The 22,102-nt window shown below is 33.3% G+C and overlaps 2 long non-coding RNA genes across 13 annotated transcripts in view; one reads left to right on the forward strand and one right to left on the reverse strand.

The window, feature by feature from the left end:
• LOC138334829 (uncharacterized) overlaps positions 1-6,344 on the forward strand; it is a 28,953-nt gene extending 22,609 nt beyond the window's left edge. For 2 of the 12 annotated variants that reach the window (XR_011210182.1, XR_011210180.1), the window contains exons 4-9: positions 20-110; positions 528-1,031; positions 1,997-2,074; positions 2,530-2,577; positions 3,133-3,202; positions 5,891-6,344. This is a non-coding gene — a long non-coding RNA (uncharacterized lncRNA). Of the gene's footprint in view, positions 1-19; positions 111-527; positions 1,634-1,996; positions 2,075-2,529; positions 2,619-3,132; positions 3,203-5,890 lie in introns of all 12 variants that reach the window. The other 10 variants (XR_011210189.1, XR_011210186.1, XR_011210188.1 and 7 more) reach the window with 10 other exon arrangements.
• Positions 6,345-11,122: 4,778 nt separating this feature from the next.
• On the reverse strand, positions 11,123-21,572 carry LOC138334831 (uncharacterized). The gene is made up of 11 exons (XR_011210192.1): positions 21,116-21,572; positions 20,200-20,341; positions 19,095-19,336; positions 18,180-18,321; positions 17,077-17,318; positions 16,169-16,310; positions 15,064-15,305; positions 14,142-14,283; positions 13,034-13,275; positions 12,112-12,253; positions 11,123-11,246 (listed from the first exon to the last, which is right to left on the reverse strand). It is a non-coding gene; the product is annotated as an uncharacterized lncRNA (long non-coding RNA).
• Positions 21,573-22,102: the final 530 nt, after the last annotated feature.

Here is a 22,102-nt window from a genome sequence, read left to right on the forward strand (position 1 = left end):
TATTTCTCCCCAATGGCAGCTCCAGGATTATGACAACCACCAGGATAGAGACAAATGATGGCAAACGTTGCTTGATAGTGACCATTAATGACGAACAGAGCTCCATTCAGGTAAATTTACTATTAAAACTCAAAGGAAAAGTTATATTTGAATTGTGAAATTAAACTGCAGTGATATTGCAGTGTCTAATTGTCCCCCTCCCTTACCCTCTTCAATCCAAACCAAATCCATTCCACTCCACACTATGATGGTTGGAAGATAAGTGGTAAAATCAAATTCCTTTTACAAGAAAAGAATATTTCATTTTCAAAATACATCAAATATTTAAGTTGGCATTTAGGTCTAGAACATTTGGGAAAGGAAAGATAGGTTAAAGTGAAGTATTTAAGAAGAAAAATAAAACAAAAACTTCACATTTTTAATAGAACATTAACTATAAAAATAGACAATGTATTGTGTGGTCTTATTTATTAAATCATATGTTTACAACCATACTAATGATATCACTATTTTGACCCAAATAACAGCTCCAGCATCTGGGCCTTTTGATCCATCAGGATAGTGACAACCATCAGGATTTGATTGAAAAATGGTTCTATGACAATCGCAATCAATTTCATAGTTTTTGTCACTAACAGCGGCGCTCGCTCCAAAAGGATAAACGTACAATACTAGAGTGTTCTGGTATAGGGCGGGATTACTTTTCTAGACGGAAAGACAGAAAATAGGTAATTTGTCCCCGTAATTATCGGCAACCTTTCCGACTTATAGTTAACGTAGACACTTTAAAGGGTAGTGCTGTGCTGTTGGGGACAACTGCATTGAATTGACTGTGCGATTGCTGTAGAACCTTTGTCCTTCAATCAGAAAATGGAACTGTCATCACAAAAAGCCCGCCTGGATTACCATTGGGGCACCTGTGACCAAAATCCACAAGTCAAGGCTTGAAAGTTGCCTTCCAGTGCCAAATGAAGTGGAAAATTCGAAGGAAGGAAAAATAACGAACAAGAATCCTTTGATACCAAAATGAGGTAGGTCAGATCTTGCTAATGAGGAGAAATGGGTTAGGAAATGTGAAAATGACATTAACGAAGGAATGTCAATAAACAAAGCACAGGTGAAAATGGTGGGAAAATGAAACTTGTTGAAATGAACATGTTTGACACAAAGGTGTGGTCCAATTATCAAATACATTATTCAGTTAAAAATAATGTGACAGAAGTCATTGCTGTTAGAATCATTATAATGAATATCTGAATTAAGAATTGAAGATCTTTAAGTTTCAGTTGGCATTCAAAGCCAAGATGAATGACGACTGGACACAGACGAATTCCATGAAGAGCGTACTTTATGTTTCATGTTGAATTGTCTTAGATTGTCTCCCCCTTAATTGATATCAATATTCTCTGTTTTTGGTTAAAATTCGTTTCTGGCATGGGGAAATAATCAAGGTATGAAGTTAATGAAAATTTTGATCAATTTTTGGTGGGGAATTCTACACAAGTTGGCACCTAAAAGTTTAGCAAGATGATACATCTTAATAAAAATTTATTCACAGATAAGTGAGATGACCTTAAAAATCAAAACCAGTGTTCAGGTTGTCATTGTCCTATATATGTACTGAGATCAGCAGGTAGGTGTGACAAATAACGCGTTGTGATGTGACGGTTACATAATACACTTTTCCTTAGACTTTATCTATGTTTTTCTTGAGATGCAAACACCTTTGTTTATTTGTAAACAAAAGGGCTGTGGAGGTTCCCTCCATGCAACACTAAATATTTCTATATTTTTATTAAGGTTGACTCTGTTTCTATCTGGAATTGTCTCCCCTTGATTAATATCAATATCCTCTGTTTCTTTCTGATCAGAGAGATTACCAAATATATACTCAATATAAAACAAAAACTGATCAATACCATTTCAGTAATTAATATATGATAATTGCTAAAAATCAATTTCATTGTCAATTCACTGTTCATCTCTTTTTTTTCAGTTTGTCTGCGGCTTGATGTTTGAGGCTGATATTTGAGTTCAGAAGAATTTGGTAAACATATAAAGTTCATAATTACAGGTAGGATATATCTAATTAGTGTACTTTACTTCTGAGGTAAAAACTAAATTATCATTTTCTGGTAATTACAGTTAGATTAGATGAACATATCCTTTCTGTTACATTCTATATATTTTCGTCAGTCTCCTTGTTTCTAATCATCACTTGTAATGTGGTCATTTATAAGATGATTCTATTTCTTATTATGTAGAATGTTGTTACAATTACAAGCTTTATACTATTTATCTGTGGTCCAGGTTCGTCCGTCCTTTTGTCCATTAACAATAATTGTAATTATTGTTCATGTTATTTCTCAAAAAGAAGACAAGGAATTTAATAGTAACTGTGAATTTTGATAGAAACTACAACAATAAACAATGTATTCACCGGTTTAAATCAGCAGATATATATATATATATTATCCATATGTTTTCCACCATACTGATTGTTTTCACTATTTCTCACCCGAATGGCAGCTCCAGCATATGGACCTCTTTTGTTGCCCTGTGAGGATCTTGACTACGGTAAGCTTTAGTTTGGTGACTTTTGCTGGCAATCCAAAATGGTAAATATCTCAAAAGGATGTCTCCATCAGATTAGTGACAACTTAAAGAATAGTGACAACCATCAGGATAATAAGTCAGTGACATCATCAGGATAGCAACAACCGATGGCAATCATTCCTCGATAGGGACTATTTGTTGTATTTGAATTGTAAAGTTCTATCGCTAAAACATGATCGATATAGGTTATCCTGACCAAATAAAGTATCATGTTAAATTATTTTAAATATTTTTTCATTTGCCCTTCCAACATCCCTACCTCCATTCCCAATCCCAACAAGTGACATCTAAATCCAGGACGACAGAAGAGATGTTGTAGAATGGAAAATGTCTTTTTATAAGAAAAATATCCACAATGATTTTGAATTGTAATTGTATAACTGGAACCTGAATTAAAATTAACAAGCGTCCAGAGGCGAGCTTTTTTATGATATTGTTATGATAATGATTAAAATAATTTTATTTTTTAATTAATTTGTTTTATTAATTATACTATATTTTTTTCATCGTAATAAGCAGGATAGTGACAACCGATGGCAGACGTTCCTTGATTGTGGCCATTAGTGATGAACAGAGCTCCATTCAGGTAATAATAATAGTCTTTATTTCCTCCAAACTGAATATTACAACATCACATTATAATAATGTGTATGTAAATAAAGGCATAATATGCTATATTAAAATTATGAGAAAAACATTTTGCAAAACAATTTTGTTATTAAACATGTAGTAGTAAGTATATCTGTTTTATGTTACATTCAGTCAGATTATAGAGGTATTGACAAATGAATATTCAAGTAATTGGTGAATAAATAATTTTGTTAATAATATACAATCAAAATTTGATAGATTAGTTACTGTAGACAGAGAACATGTTGTAAATATTCATTACACAGACCAAATTTTCGGAGGCTGCAGTATGTTAAGCGTTGTGCCATTTAGTAACTTTTTATAGTGCTATCTCACTGGAGCATCTCACTAAAGATACCAAACAAGCACACCCAACCTTTTACATTATACATTATACTGACAAAGTCAAACCAGTCCTCCCACTCTCTTTACCACTTTATAGACTATGCTGTCTTGGCCAGGGGTCAAAAGAGGGCTTGTGTCAAGGGAGACTCGGAAGAAGCATTGTAGCACATTTATTAAAACCTACTTTTTTATCAAAACAGAAACCTCCATAATTTAAAAATATTGTTAAGTTTTATAATATAATCATATCAATATTGCAGAAGATAAAATTCTAAATTCTTTTCTCTGCTTTTATTTTCCAATTATACAATTACATGTAGTAATATTTTCCAAATAATGAAGAATTTTAGATTATAACAATAAAGACACGTTTGTTAATGTAAGAGCCAGTAGGATCATTTTTAGCATATTTTTGAAAATCATTCTTATAATGAATAATCTTCCTTTCCTGCATAATCTATCTTGTACAAAGTTTGAAGATAGCCATTGTAGTAAACAAACTATCTAATATCATGTCTTGTTTTTTGAGTACCTGTAACTTGTTTTCCAAATTTTGTTTTATAGAATATAGAAAAGTACAGTTCTTTAATCCTTATACTAACTCTACAAGACATTGACGAAAAACCTCCCAACTGACAGGACACAAACGACTAGACTGGACCGACATGGGAGGCGCGTACGAACTGACCCTATCATTAAAACTACTAATTCACATTCTCACTTCTAAGGACTTCTTTCCTATATTCTATAGTTAATAATATAAACATAAATTTCAAAATTGTATAAATTATTGTTTAGTGATTAATTTGTTAGTTTAATGAAATAAAGTAAGTTAATTGAAAACAAAAAAATAAATTGAAAATATTTGATTGGAAATAATTGTTAATTTCAAATTTTATTCTTCTACAAATACTGGTTTGAGCTATTATGACCATCTGTCTTGTAGACCAGAACAGGAAAATCATGGTAATACAATAATCATTGAATAGAAGACCAAGATGTAGCAAGAGTTATAACATTATGTCATTGATAACGATTTTCAATTAAGTAGTTATCTTCCTTTTAAATATCACCTAGATGTCAATATTTTCAATCCTAAAATTATAACAGCATTTAATCAATAAACAAAAAATCACAAACTTAGATTATGGAGGTTATAACTGTTATTTTGAAATAAGTACATTTAATTTATGAATAATTTCAAAAGATGCACCCTGTTCAGCATAATTACATGTGTCGTTTAAGAGTTTGCAGAGCTTGCATTGAGGCATCTGTCAATAATCAAGCGTCTACACAAAACAAACCATCAGTTGTCTCCCTTATCATAAGTTGTCTCCCTTATCATGAAGTTAAGACATGAACCGGCCATCTTAAGGAATCAACTTTATTTGTTTTCAATATTCTTTAGAGCGAGACCGTACCATGGTAGTTTAATGTGCAATGAGTGATCATTTTGAGGCAGGTTCCATATTATTATACAAATTCAAAACATTCTAAGCTCAATCTGTGAAGCGCTGAATCTGTGAAAATTGTAAAAAAAAAAAAACAAACAAAAAAACATTTTTTTCATCATCTTCAAAATTTAGCAGGTATAGGGGCTATATATACACAATTTCAAAATTTAGCAGGTATAGGGGCAATAGATATATATACAAGTTCAAATTCTATATTCTTTTCTTGTTTTCGGATTGTATATAAGTTCTGCAAAAATTTAACATGCTTAGTCTTTCATAATAATATTTCAGTATAGAATGAACTTTAATGCCACCACCACAATTTACATCAAATAAGTATCCGATTCATACAATGTAAAAGCTCAAAATCAAGCACACTATCATATTCTTTTTATTCCATTGTCAACTTTGATATGAACTCCTTTTTCCAAAAATCTATATTAGAAAAACAGTTAAGTCATCAGAAAAAAAACCCTTTTCACCAGAGCATCCTTAAAAGCTTTAAAATATTTCAATACAATATACCTAATTATCAGATCATGGTAAGATTAGAATGTCAGTGGTCTGAAGTCTGTGAGAAATATGGCTTTTTGATTAACATTCGGACAAATGGCAAATTTCTGGATTTCTATAAATTCCAGATGTATGGTGTGATATCTAGTTCTTTATATATACAGTCATTATAATTTAATCATCAGAATGTTTGTTTTAAGTTGCAAGTGTTCGAGTTCAATTTCAAACAATTTTATTGACAAATATCAGAGATTTTAATATCAAAGTGATCAGACAGCATGCATGCATTGTCTATATTTGTGCAGGAACTAATGATGTTTTCTCTGTTGTAGAATTTGGAATGATTTCTGTGTATATAAGTTGCAATGTTCTAAACTTGGTGTAGGATCCTAGAGGACCAGCATACATTGGACCTAACTTTACGGAGATGTCCTATTTTGGAGGTTACAGTGTTTATACAGTGTCTACAGATGTTTCTTAGATGTCCACTGGATGTTTATTCGTTTTAAGACTGTTTAATAAAGACTATCTTATTCGTTAATATTTAATAAAAACTATCTTATTCGGTCATGTAAAATAAGGACTATCTTATTTGGTCATCTTTTTGTTTCGCGGCCATCTTAAATCCAGCATTTGAAATCTTAAGCATTGAGTGCTGGTGCACCTCCTGCTAACCTGCACTGCAGGATTTTTCAGGTTGGGTGGCTCGCTTGGTTTCACTCGGATATAAACATTTTACGCGTCCAATAATACCAATCCAGCAGCCTAATACAGCGTTCAAAAGAATGTCAGTCTTGTGTTCTTATTTCAATTAAAATATTAAGAAATGACTCAATTTATATTCGCATAAGGTATGAAGCAGAAAATATATATCTAGTCTACACTGTCGGAGTAACTTCTTTGGCCAAAATTAATTTGGATCTTAAAGACATTTGTTTGTAAGTATCCAGTGTAATCTTGATCTTTATAAATGAATGTCGTGTGTAATCCATGTTAACAGTTCATCTCCCTGTTTTACTCTCTGATGCAGTGAGAGTAAACTCACGCGCTAATTAGGACCACGGCGGGAAGCATAAGACGACCCGCGTTATGAAAATCAACATTTATTTTAATTTCGAAACAAAATTTGCCACATCAATTATAAAGTAAATAGTCTGGCAAAGGAAAACTAAAGTCTGTAATAATAGTGCTAATATATCCAGTATAATTTCTTAAAGATGCTCCACTGCTGACAAACAGTATTTTTTCACTATCAAAAACAGGAGCAGACGATTTAATATTATCTTCAGTCACAAAAGTTACTTATTTTACACCATTACCACCATTGAAAAGTTTGAGCTTCTAATTTTACTAATTACCGTATTCGACCCAATAAGCGCCCATGTCCCTATAAGCGCCCCTCCCCATTTTTGAGGCCATGATTTCAATTGCCTATGCATAAATAAAGACCACAAACCGTATAGATTTGCAATGATTTCGTCTTATAAGCACTTTTTCAATTTTTTTAAACGCCCTGGGCACTTATTGGGTCAAATACGGTATATAAGTAAAAATATGAAAAATAATTAATTGCATCCCGAAAAAATTCTGTGTCACATTATCCTATATGGAATGAAGTACTGATTGCGCATGCACCAAAGGCAAAATAAATTATTTTATAGTATTTTTTGTGTCCATTAGACATATATATACACGATTAAACACTAATTATTGTTCAAATGATGAATATCATTTATGCTCTGTCGGCGGTGGAGCATCTTTAAGAAATAGAAAAAAATCAAAAATGATCTGAAATTAATTTACATTATAGGAATCCTAAAATGTCCTATATATGTCTGTGTCGACTTCTCCATGCAGCCTCGCTTTAAAGAGTTAGCAGAATTTATTTTTGTTACTGTGCTCAATTTACACAGTGCTCTTCCATAAATTCAATGGTCAACACTTAACAGATGTTTACTGTTATTTTGATATACTATACAAGGACTTTTGGAAGGCAATGAATACATTTAGACTGGTTTTCTTTGCCGGACTATTTCACTTTACATGTGCGGTTCTTTCAAATTTTGCAGTGTTAATAAAGGTCTAGGTATATTTCTCCTTGATGTGCAATTTTTATCTATTTCGCCTTTTTTAAAAAGGAAGAAAGGACCTAAAATGATAATTTCTAACAATATTCTGGGTTTGTGTCAAAGGGACTCCTTGTATCCACCATTTGAACGTATTTTTGATTTTTAAAATATTTTTGCTAATGAAGAAGAATTCCTTCTTTATTATGCCCCGCGAAACGCGTTCAAACACTTTTTGGGACCAATTACAACTTTCCAATTGCCCCCCTCCCCCCACTTCCTAACGTCCTACGCCCCCCTGACTGCATGACGCTAATATAACCAACAAACAATTTAAACCGACTGACATCATAGGCATTCTTAAATCCTTATATTACCTATCAATAAACTAGTAGGACACGACGGAATCAGCCATAATATGCTAAAACACACAGCATCTTCTATTGCATTACCCTTATTTCTAATATTCAGATCTTCCTTGGATACTGGTATCTTCCCAAAACCGTGGAAATTAGCTTTAGTCATGCCATCCTTTAAAAAGGCAGATAAGCATAATTCACCTAACTATAGACCTATATCTCTCTTAAGTACAATAGCAAAAGTTTTTGAAAGATTTGTAGTCAAATATCTGAACAATTACTTCATACTTCACTCATATACAAATATCAGTCAGGTTTTCAACCTGGACATTCATCATCTCACCAACTTATTGAAATCTACCATTCCCTATGTGAAAATATTGAAAAAATGCACTCAACATGTTTAGTTTTCTGTGATATTTCCGAAGCATTCGATCGTGTGTGGCACAAAGGACTGAATGTTAAACTAGCAAATTATGATATAGGCAGAAAATTGCTAAATTGGTTAAAAAATTACATCAGTAATCGGAAACAGCATATTTTTGTAGGAGATATCTATATAGAAAATCTTCCGTCAAATCTACAAATTCTGGTGTCCCCCAAGGTTCAGTATTAGGTGCGCTCTTTTTTATATTGTATATTAATGATATTTCTGACAACCTCGAAAGTCTGTCTAAATTATTTGCTGATGATACTTCCTTGCTATGCTCTGGGGAATCAATTTTGGAAATAAAAACTAAAATTAACGACGACCTTATAAAAATTTAAAATTGGGCAAATAAATGGTTGGTAACTTTTAACCCCCAAAAGACGGAAGCTTTACCTATTTCTAATACGGAACATGAACACCTAATCGATGTCAAATTCAATAATGTAAGTGTAGATTTTGTAGATAACCATAAGCACTTAGGAGTAACTTTGAAGGCTAATTGTAAATGGAATCAAAACAGGTAAGCGTTCTTCGAAAACTTAAATATACTCCTATTAAAGAAACTGTAATAAAAATTGTACAAGTCATATATTGTGATGGGTGCTCTTTTAGTGACGCAGAAAAATTAGAAAAACTTCAGCTTGAATCTGCTACAATAATTACTGCTCTACCGTCTTATGCTAGCAGAAATTCACCTGTATTTGGAAAGCAGTCTAGAACCACTTACTTCCCGTCTTTCCCGTAGAAAACTATTTTACAAAATAAATAACAAAATTACACCCAACTACCTCTATTCATTGTTACCCCCACTAGTCTCAGAAAATTCTTCCTAAAATCTTTGAAATGCTAACAACTTTACCTAATTTCCGTCTCCAGCTCTCAAACGTATCATATTTTCCATCCACAATCCGACTTTGGAACCTACTACAAATTAATATCAGAAATAGTATTTCATACATATACTGTAACGTTTTTAAAAACTCTCTAAATAATCTTACCAAAGAGCCTATTTATTATTCTATTGGGAATAGAAAAGAAAATATATTGCATACCAGATTAAGAAATAGATGCAGTACCCTAAAAAATGATTTATTCCGCTCTAATTTAATAGATTACCAGCAATGCCAATGTGGGCATCCTGTTGAGGATGCCTTCTTTACATGTAATAATTACGCTGACCAGAGAATACAATTATTTCGAACATTAAACAACTTCATTCCTTTAGACCTGCAGCTACTACTACATGGAAGTCCAGATTTATCTCTTGAAGATAACATTTCAATATGTCGGAGCACTCAACAGTAGATAACTGACTGTAAAAGGTTTTAACCCCCCTCCCTCCTCCTCTTACGTTTCCTATTTATAATATGAACTATTAAAAAATTGTTTCTTATATCCTTCCGATGCTGGCGACAGAAGAGAAAAGTAATAAGAAAGCACGAGATTGACAGGAGATAGAGACCAAGGCACTGGATGTGATTAACTTTAAGTAAAGCAGCGAGATAAGAACAGCGGTCGTCAGCATCGAGAGTGATTACAAATAAAAATACAAATACATATCAATAAATTAAGTAATTATACACATATGTTAAGATAAACTCTCTCTCTCTCTTTCTCTCTCTCTCTCTCTCCGTGTCAGCGATATCACTGTTCAATCAGCTCTCTGCATCTGTATCAGCTTTACACACAGGGATCTGAGAATTAGTTACAGATTATAACATCATGGACCCACCAGACACAGGGATCTGAGAATTAGTTACAGATTATAACATCATGGACCCACCAGACACAGGGATCTGAGAATTAGTTACAGATTATAACATCATGGACCCACCAGGACACAGGGATCTGAGAATTAGTTACAGATTATAACATCATGGACCCACCAGACACAGGGATCTGAGAATTAGTTACAGATTATAACATCATGGACCCACCAGACACAGGGATCTGAGAATTAGTTACAGATATAACATCATGGACCCACCAGACACAGGATCTGAAATTTTACAGATTAAACATCATGGACCCACCAGACACAGGATCTGAGAATTAGTTACAGATTATAACATCATGGACCCACCAGAGTGCTGTAAGACCATTTTTAGACGTTTTAGAGGTCTAGATCAAAAAACGATAAAAATCATTCTACATGGTACTATATACATAAAGTGTCAGTTGTGGACGAAAAACGTCGGTAATAAAAAGTCAGCAATATTTAAAAACTTTGCGTTCACATTTTCTTTATTTTGTTTATTGCTGCCTTTAATAAAAGTCTCCACAAAATAAACTTATTTTAGAAAAAATGAATTTGTGAAACAAGGGAGCAGGTGATAGTACATTTAGTCTTTAGTACCAAGTCCCTGTGTTATAGCCATTACGCGGATCTAAATATTCACGATTTTAACTATAAAAATATAAAAAATAACGAGGCCCATGGGCCTTAACGGTCACCTGAGTTTGTTTAGAATGAAACAAAGACATTTAAATACTAATATACTGGCTCTTGAAGTCGATCAGTAATTTTATGAATTTTACTTTTTAATCTATGAAGAATATTTGCTTCTATCAAACCTGTGAACTCAGAAGATTTTTTTTTGAAATTTTAAGTCATTTTGACTCCGGGGGTCAGCGAGGACTGATATGGATGTTGAAATACTATATCTCGGGCTAATCATTCGAATCAAGTTTGACTCATTTCCTATGAAAATTTTACATAGTTTTCAAAATTACTATTTTTGGATCCCATTTTGGGTTCCAAAATGGGAGTTTGCTCTCTGCATGGGTTGGTCTGGTAGTGCAAGCTATGTACTCGTATCGACGATGGGGATTCCTGTAAGAAAAATTATGAGAATTGAAACAGTTTAGAAATAAAAATTTAAATATTTCAATGAAATTTGAACCTAGACTTTTGACTTTTACTTATAACTATAGTATAGTTAGTGTACTACAGGATAATATGAACAACTGAATTAAACTTGAAGATCAGGGGGAGATAACTCATATTCTTTACCCCCACCCCCCATTTTTGCAATATCTAGCAAAAAATATCCAGAACTGAAAATTTAAGCAAAGCAAAGTTCCAGAACTGGCCCAATACTATAGATATATAACTTAGTAATCAAAACAATATCATAAAGAAATGATTATAACATATTATGTCATAATATATCTGATATAACACAGAGAAAGTATGGTGCAGCTTATAAAATATGGATACAAAACAGCCCCAAAAATTTCAAATTTGCCCTGATTTTCTGAATGAGATGATTCTAAAATTACAAATGTATACCAATTGAAGTGAAAAAGGGAATTATCAACCTCTGAAAGATTCCAAGGACAGATAAAATCAAATCTAGAGCAACGTTTGAACCCGAAAAACTGGTCAGAACTTAAGAATCGTGGCTATTAGAAAGAAAATAATTTTGAAAAATAGAATAAAGCTTATCCTTCACTCACATCTTGATGTAAACTAGTCAGTTACAAGATCTGGAAGTGAAAGAATTACACAATTCACCTCTAAAATTGCACCATCTCACTGTTAAATAACTCCGTTTACCAGAGACCTACAGACAATGGAAGGGAGATAACTCGAATTTCACTCGACTATCCATCTCGAAGAAATTAATAACACTGATAATTGAACCAAAGAGGTATATAAGAGAAATATATAGAGAAAAAAGACAAATTATACTCACAAATAAATACTCAGGTCATTTATGGAAAGGTAACTCTGTCTAGTATTTTCGTGAAATGAGTTAACTCCTCTTGGCGCTGTCTTCAAGTCAGGAATAAGCTGTTAAACTTGTCGGCCCAAAAGGTACCATGTTCAAAGCTCGGCTGAAACAGAAGAAATGAATAAATGAATAAATAAATGATTAAATAACTAAAATGAATGAGTGAAAGTAGCTGATTAATGAACACAAAAACAGAAAGTGTTTTATATAGATCGATTAGGTTTCATGGCCATTTAAGAATGAGTCAATTGTACTTAGAGGAACCCAGAGTACCCAAATGAAAACCACCGACCTACAGCCTGAATATATTACCTATTCCTGACCAGTCTTAAACACTTAATATTCAAAAAGAAGACTATACTGTATATTTTACAGAACCAAACAACACTATATCCATATGATGAATAAATACATAAAATATTTGAGTTACATGTACAGATAAATAGATTAGTGATTATGATAAATAGATAAATACAGGGAAAGAGATAATGCCTAAAGCCTAATATTATGCTTGAATAACTCCTAATCACAGTGTATCACGCCGATTCATAGAAGTTTACTAAATATCATTGAAATACACATCATATTCTAAGTCAGCTGACTTCTTACATACCCCCCCCCCCCCCCCCCCCCCCCCCCCCCCCGGCCAGGACCCTAGCCCCTGTGTCATACTGCCCCAAACCCCTGTGTCATAATTGTGACATAAACATCTTCTGTATAATCACTTTCTAAGATATTGGTTCAAGTGCTAAGCTATATTAACAACATATGTGTAATGTGATTTTTTTAACAAAATCCTCCAATTTACAGTGTTGTTATCAAGACAGGTAGGCTTCCGTATTAAAAATGACTACCAAATATGTATAAAGTACAAGCAAAATACCTTCAACATTCGATTTCCAGTCAAAAACATGCAGATTGGGTTCAGTCAAATGGTGTCCAGGGACGCTGAATGATGAAAACGTCATATCCGGTTGTCATCCTATAGCATTTTACATATTTTTCAAAATTACCATTTTTGGAAAGCTACATGTCCATAAGGTCTGATTCCAAAATGGGAGTTTGCTCTCTGCATGGGTTGGTCTGGTATGGCAAGCTATGTACTCGTATCGACGATGGGGATTCCTGTAAGAAAAATTATGAGAATTGAAACAGTTTAGAAATAAAAATTTAAATATTTCAATGAAATTTGAACCTAGACTTTTGACTTTTACTTATAACTATAGTATAGTTAGTGTACTACAGGATAATATGAACAACTGAATTAAACTTGAAGATCAGGGGGAGATAACTCATATTCTTTACCCCCCCCCCCCCATTTTTGCAATATCTAGCAAAAAATATCCAGAACTGAAAATTTAAGCAAAGCAAAGTTCCAGAACTGGCCCAATACTATAGATATATAACTTAGTAATCAAAACAATATCATAAAGAAATGATTATAACATATTATGTCATAATACATCTGATATAACACAGAGAAAGTATGGTGCAGCTTATAAAATATGGATACAAAACAGCCCCAAAAATTTCAAATTTGCCCTGATTTTCTGAATGAGATGATTCTAAAATTACAAATGTATACCAATTGAAGTGAAAAAGGGAATTATCAACCTCTGAAAGATTCCAAGGACAGATAAAATCAAATCTAGAGCAATGTTTGAACCCGAAAAAACTGGTCAGAACTTAAGAATCGTGGCTATTAGAAAGAAAATAATTTTGAAAAATAGAATAAAGCTTATCCTTCACTCACATCATGATGTAAACTAGTCAGTTACAAGATCTGGAAGTGAAAGTTACACAATTTCACCTCTAAAATTGCACCATCTCACTGTTAAATAACTCCGTTTACCAGAGACCTACAGACAATGGAAGGGAGATAACTCGAATTTCACTCGACTATCCATCTCGAAGAAATTAATAACACTGATAATTGAACCAAAGAGGTATATAAGAGAAATATATAGAGAAAAAAGACAAATTATACTCACAAATAAATACTCAGGTCATTTATGGAAAGGTAACTCTGTCTAGTATTTTCGTGAAATGAGTTAACTCCTCTTGGCGCTGTCTTCAAGTCAGGAATAAGCTGTTAAACTTGTCGGCCCAAAAGGTACCATGTTCAAAGCTCGGCTGAAACAGAAGAAATGAATAAATGAATAAATAAATGATTAAATAACTAAAATGAATGAGTGAAAGTAGCTGATTAATGAACACAAAAACAGAAAGTGTTTTATATAGATCGATTAGGTTTCATGGCCATTTAAGAATGAGTCAATTGTACTTAGAGGAACCCAGAGTACCCAAATGAAAACCACCGACCTACAGCCTGAATATATTACCTATTCCTGACCAGTCTTAAACACTTAATATTCAAAAAGAAGACTATACTGTATATTTTACAGAACCAAACAACACTATATCCATATGATGAATAAATACATAAAATATTTGAGTTACATGTACAGATAAATAGATTAGTGATTATGATAAATAGATAAATACAGGGAAAGAGATAATGCCTAAAGCCTAATATTATGCTTGAATAACTCCTAATCACAGTGTATCACGCCGATTCATAGAAGTTTACTAAATATCATTGAAATACACATCATATTCTAAGTCAGCTGACTTCTTACATGTAACCCCCCCCCCCCCCCTCCCCCCCCCCCCCGGCCAGGACCCTAGCCCCTGTGTCATACTGCCCCAAACCCCTGTGTCATAATTGTGACATAAACATCTTCTGTATAATCACTTTCTAAGATATTGGTTCAAGTGCTAAGCTATATTAACAACATATGTGTAATGTGATTTTTTTAACAAAATCCTCCAATTTACAGTGTTGTTATCAAGACAGGTAGGCTTCCGTATTAAAAATGACTACCAAATATGTATAAAGTACAAGCAAAATACCTTCAACATTCGATTTCCAGTCAAAAACATGCAGATTGGGTTCAGTCAAATGGTGTCCAGGGACGCTGAATGATGAAAACGTCATATCCGGTTGTCATCCTATAGCATTTTACATATTTTTCAAAATTACCATTTTTGGAAAGCTACATGTCCATAAGGTCTGATTCCAAAATGGGAGTTTGCTCTCTGCATGGGTTGGTCTGGTATGGCAAGCTATGTACTCGTATCGACGATGGGGATTCCTGTAAGAAAAATTATGAGAATTGAAACAGTTTAGAAATAAAAATTTAAATATTTCAATGAAATTTGAACCTAGACTTTTGACTTTTACTTATAACTATAGTATAGTTAGTGTACTACAGGATAATATGAACAACTGAATTAAACTTGAAGATCAGGGGGAGATAACTCATATTCTTTACCCCCACCCCCCATTTTTGCAATATCTAGCAAAAAATATCCAGAACTGAAAATTTAAGCAAAGCAAAGTTCCAGAACTGGCCCAATACTATAGATATATAACTTAGTAATCAAAACAATATCATAAAGAAATGATTATAACATATTATGTCATAATACATCTGATATAACACAGAGAAAGTATGGTGCAGCTTATAAAATATGGATACAAAACAGCCCCAAAAATTTCAAATTTGCCCTGATTTTCTGAATGAGATGATTCTAAAATTACAAATGTATACCAATTGAAGTGAAAAAGGGAATTATCAACCTCTGAAAGATTCCAAGGACATAAAATCAAATCTAGAGCAACGTTTGAACTCGAAAAACTGGTCAGAACTTAAGAATCCTGGCTATTAGAAAGAAAATAATTTTGAAAAATAGAATAAAGCTTATCCTTCACTCACATCATGATGTAAACTAGTCAGTTACAAGATCTGGAAGTGAAAGTTACACAATTCACCGCTCTAAAATTGCACCATCTCACTGTTAAATAACTCCGTTTACCAGAGACCTACAGACAATGGAAGGGAGATAACTCGAATTTCACTCGACTATCCATCTCGAAGAAATTAATAACACTGATAATTGAACCAAAGAGGTATATAAGAGAAATATATAGAGAAAAAAGACAAATTATACTCACAAATAAATACTCAGGTCATTTATGGAAAGGTAACTCTGTCTAGTATTTTCGTGAAATGAGTTAACTCCTCTTGGCGCTGTCTTCAAGTCAGGAATAAGCTGTTAAACTTGTCGGCCCAAAAGGTACCATGTTCAAAGCTCGGCTGAAACAGAAGAAATGAATAAATAAATGATTAAATAACTAAACTGAATGAGTGAAAGTAGCTGATTAATGAACACAAAAACAGAAAGTGTTTTATATAGATCGATTAGGTTTCATGGCCATTTAAGAATGAGTCAATTGTACTTAGAGGAACCCAGAGTACCCAAATGAAAACCACCGACCTACAGCCTGAATATATTACCTATTCCTGACCAGTCTTAAACACTTAATATTCAAAAAGAAGACTATACTGTATATTTTACAGAACCAAACAACACTATATATCCATATGATGAATAAATACATAAAATATTTGAGTTACATGTACAGATAAATAGATTAGTGATTATGATAAATAGATAAATACAGGGAAAGAGATAATGCCTAAAGCCTAATATTATGCTTGAATAACTCCTAATCACAGTGTATCACGCCGATTCATAGAAGTTTACTAAATATCATTGAAATACACATCATATTCTAAGTCAGCTGACTTCTTACATGTAACCCCCCCCCCTCCCCCCCCCCGGCCAGGACCCTAGCCCCTGTGTCATACTGCCCCAAACCCCTGTGTCATAATTGTGACATAAACATCTTCTGTATAATCACTTTCTAAGATATTGGTTCAAGTGCTAAGCTATATTAACAACATATGTGTAATGTGATTTTTTTAACAAAATCCTCCAATTTACAGTGTTGTTATCAAGACAGGTAGGCTTCCGTATTAAAAATGACTACCAAATATGTATAAAGTACAAGCAAAATACCTTCAACATTCGATTTCCAGTCAAAAACATGCAGATTGGGTTCAGTCAAATGGTGTCCAGGGACGCTGAATGATGAAAACGTCATATCCGGTTGTCATCCTATAGCATTTTACATATTTTTCAAAATTACCATTTTTGGAAAGCTACATGTCCATAAGGTCTGATTCCAAAATGGGAGTTTGCTCTCTGCATGGGTTGGTCTGGTAGTGCAAGCTATGTACTCGTATCGACGATGGGGATTCCTGTAAGAAAAATTATGAGAATTGAAACAGTTTAGAAATAAAAATTTAAATATTTCAATGAAATTTGAACCTAGACTTTTGACTTTTACTTATAACTATAGTATAGTTAGTGTACTACAGGATAATATGAACAACTGAATTAAACTTGAAGATCAGGGGGAGATAACTCATATTCTTTACCCCCACCCCCCATTTTTGCAATATCTAGCAAAAAATATCCAGAACTGAAAATTTAAGCAAAGCAAAGTTCCAGAACTGGCCCAATACTATAGATATATAACTTAGTAATCAAAACAATATCATAAAGAAATGATTATAACATATTATGTCATAATACATCTGATATAACACAGAGAAAGTATGGTGCAGCTTATAAAATATGGATACAAAACAGCCCCAAAAATTTCAAATTTGCCCTGATTTTCTGAATGAGATGATTCTAAAATTACAAATGTATACCAATTGAAGTGAAAAAGGGAATTATCAACCTCTGAAAGATTCCAAGGACATAAAATCAAATCTAGAGCAACGTTTGAACTCGAAAAACTGGTCAGAACTTAAGAATCCTGGCTATTAGAAAGAAAATAATTTTGAAAAATAGAATAAAGCTTATCCTTCACTCACATCATGATGTAAACTAGTCAGTTACAAGATCTGGAAGTGAAAGTTACACAATTCACCGCTAAAATTGCACCATCTCACTGTTAAATAACTCCGTTTACCAGAGACCTACAGACAATGGAAGGGAGATAACTCGAATTTCACTCGACTATCCATCTCGAAGAAATTAATAACACTGATAATTGAACCAAAGAGGTATATAAGAGAAATATATAGAGAAAAAAGACAAATTATACTCACAAATAAATACTCAGGTCATTTATGGAAAGGTAACTCTGTCTAGTATTTTCGTGAAATGAGTTAACTCCTCTTGGCGCTGTCTTCAAGTCAGGAATAAGCTGTTAAACTTGTCGGCCCAAAAGGTACCATGTTCAAAGCTCGGCTGAAACAGAAGAAATGAATAAATAAATGATTAAATAACTAAACTGAATGAGTGAAAGTAGCTGATTAATGAACACAAAAACAGAAAGTGTTTTATATAGATCGATTAGGTTTCATGGCCATTTAAGAATGAGTCAATTGTACTTAGAGGAACCCAGAGTACCCAAATGAAAACCACCGACCTACAGCCTGAATATATTACCTATTCCTGACCAGTCTTAAACACTTAATATTCAAAAAGAAGACTATACTGTATATTTTACAGAACCAAACAACACTATATCCATATGATGAATAAATACATAAAATATTTGAGTTACATGTACAGATAAATAGATTAGTGATTATGATAAATAGATAAATACAGGGAAAGAGATAATGCCTAAAGCCTAATATTATGCTTGAATAACTCCTAATCACAGTGTATCACGCCGATTCATAGAAGTTTACTAAATATCATTGAAATACACATCATATTCTAAGTCAGCTGACTTCTTACATGTAACCCCCCCCCCCCCCCCCCCCCCCCCCCCCCGGCCAGGACCCTAGCCCCTGTGTCATACTGCCCCAAACCCCTGTGTCATAATTGTGACATAAACATCTTCTGTATAATCACTTTCTAAGATATTGGTTCAAGTGCTAAGCTATATTAACAACATATGTGTAATGTGATTTTTTTAACAAAATCCTCCAATTTACAGTGTTGTTATCAAGACAGGTAGGCTTCCGTATTAAAAATGACTACCAAATATGTATAAAGTACAAGCAAAATACCTTCAACATTCGATTTCCAGTCAAAAACATGCAGATTGGGTTCAGTCAAATGGTGTCCAGGGACGCTGAATGATGAAAACGTCATATCCGGTTGTCATCCTATAGCATTTTACATATTTTTCAAAATTACCATTTTTGGAAAGCTACATGTCCATAAGGTCTGATTCCAAAATGGGAGTTTGCTCTCTGCATGGGTTGGTCTGGTATGGCAAGCTATGTACTCGTATCGACGATGGGGATTCCTGTAAGAAAAATTATGAGAATTGAAACAGTTTAGAAATAAAAATTTAAATATTTCAATGAAATTTGAACCTAGACTTTTGACTTTTACTTATAACTATAGTATAGTTAGTGTACTACAGGATAATATGAACAACTGAATTAAACTTGAAGATCAGGGGGAGATAACTCATATTCTTTACCCCCACCCCCCATTTTTGCAATATCTAGCAAAAAATATCCAGAACTGAAAATTTAAGCAAAGCAAAGTTCCAGAACTGGCCCAATACTATAGATATATAACTTAGTAATCAAAACAATATCATAAAGAAATGATTATAACATATTATGTCATAATACATCTGATATAACACAGAGAAAGTATGGTGCAGCTTATAAAATATGGATACAAAACAGCCCCAAAAATTTCAAATTTGCCCTGATTTTCTGAATGAGATGATTCTAAAATTACAAATGTATACCAATTGAAGTGAAAAAGGGAATTATCAACCTCTGAAAGATTCCAAGGACATAAAATCAAATCTAGAGCAACGTTTGAACTCGAAAAACTGGTCAGAACTTAAGAATCCTGGCTATTAGAAAGAAAATAATTTTGAAAAATAGAATAAAGCTTATCCTTCACTCACATCATGATGTAAACTAGTCAGTTACAAGATCTGGAAGTGAAAGAATTACACAATTCACCGCTAAAATTGCACCATCTCACTGTTAAATAACTCCGTTTACCAGAGACCTACAGACAATGGAAGGGAGATAACTCGAATTTCACTCGACTATCCATCTCGAAGAAATTAATAACACTGATAATTGAACCAAAGAGGTATATAAGAGAAATATATAGAGAAAAAAGACAAATTATACTCACAAATAAATACTCAGGTCATTTATGGAAAGGTAACTCTGTCTAGTATTTTCGTGAAATGAGTTAACTCCTCTTGGCGCTGTCTTCAAGTCAGGAATAAGCTGTTAAACTTGTCGGCCCAAAAGGTACCATGTTCAAAGCTCGGCTGAAACAGAAGAAATGAATAAATAAATGATTAAATAATTAAATAACTAAAATGAATGAGTGAAAGTAGCTGATTAATGAACACAAAAACAGAAAGTGTTTTATATAGATCGATTAGGTTTCATGGCCATTTAAGAATGAGTCAATTGTACTTAGAGGAACCCAGAGTACCCAAATGAAAACCACCGACCTACAGCCTGAATATATTACCTATTCCTGACCAGTCTTAAACACTTAATATTCAAAAAGAAGACTATACTGTATATTTTACAGAACCAAACAACACTATATCCATATGATGAATAAATACATAAAATATTTGAGTTACATGTACAGATAAATAGATTAGTGATTATGATAAATAGATAAATACAGGGAAAGAGATAATGCCTAAAGCCTAATATTATGCTTGAATAACTCCTAATCACAGTGTATCACGCCGATTCATAGAAGTTTACTAAATATCATTGAAATACACATCATATTCTAAGTCAGCTGACTTCTTACATGTAATGTTTAAAACCCCCCCCCCCCCCGGCCAGGACCCTAGCCCCTGTGTCATACTGCCCCAAACCCCTGTGTCATAATTGTGACATAAACATCTTCTGTATAATCACTTTCTAAGATATTGGTTCAAGTGCTAAGCTATATTAACAACATATGTGTAATGTGATTTTTTTAACAAAATCCTCCAATTTACAGTGTTGTTATCAAGACAGGTAGGCTTCCGTATTAAAAATGACTACCAAATATGTATAAAGTACAAGCAAAATACCTTCAACATTCGATTTCCAGTCAAAAACATGCAGATTGGGTTCAGTCAAATGGTGTCCAGGGACGCTGAATGATGAAAACGTCATATCCGGTTGTCATCCTATAGCATTTTACATATTTTTCAAATTTACCATTTTTGGAAAGCTACATGTCCATAAGGTCTGATTCCAAAATGGGAGTTTGCTCTCTGCATGGGTTGGTCTGGTACTGCAAGCTATGTACTCGTATCGACGATGGGAATTCCTGTAAGAAAAATTATGAGAATTGAAACAGTTTAGAAATAAAAATTTAAATATTTCAATGAAATTTGAACCTAGACTTTTGACTTTTACTTATAACTATAGTATAGTTAGTGTACTACAGGATAATATGAACAACTGAATTAAACTTGAAGATCAGGGGGAGATAACTCATATTCTTTACCCCCACCCCCCCATTTTTGGAATATCTAGCAAAAAATATCCAGAACTGAAAATTTAAGCCAAAGCAAAGTTCCAAAACTGGCCCAATACTATAGATATATAACTTAGTAATCAAAACAATATCATAAAGAAATGATTATAACATATTATGTCATAATACATCTGATATAACACAGAGAAAGTATGGTGCAGCTTATAAAATATGGATACAAAACAGCCCCAAAAATTTCAAATTTGCCCTGATTTTCTGAATGAGATGATTCTAAAATTACAAATGTATACCAATTGAAGTGAAAAAGGGAATTATCAACCTCTGAAAGATTCCAAGGACATAAAAAACCCCACACTCACACTCCCCCCATCCCGTGAAACATGGACACCCTAACTTTGCGAGATGATTCGTTTCATCCCTCCTTATCAAACACTATGAAAATTCTTTACCACGCCCAACTGTATCCTCCACCCACCAACACCTCCCCAATAACATGTGTCTATTAGTCCACCATTCTCAACCTCCTCCACAAATGTACAACTACTTGAACCTCACAAATATAACAAAACCATTT

This window comes from Argopecten irradians, chromosome 11 (assembly GCF_041381155.1).
Source record: "Argopecten irradians isolate NY chromosome 11, Ai_NY, whole genome shotgun sequence".
Lineage (NCBI taxonomy): Eukaryota > Metazoa > Mollusca > Bivalvia > Pectinida > Pectinidae > Argopecten > Argopecten irradians.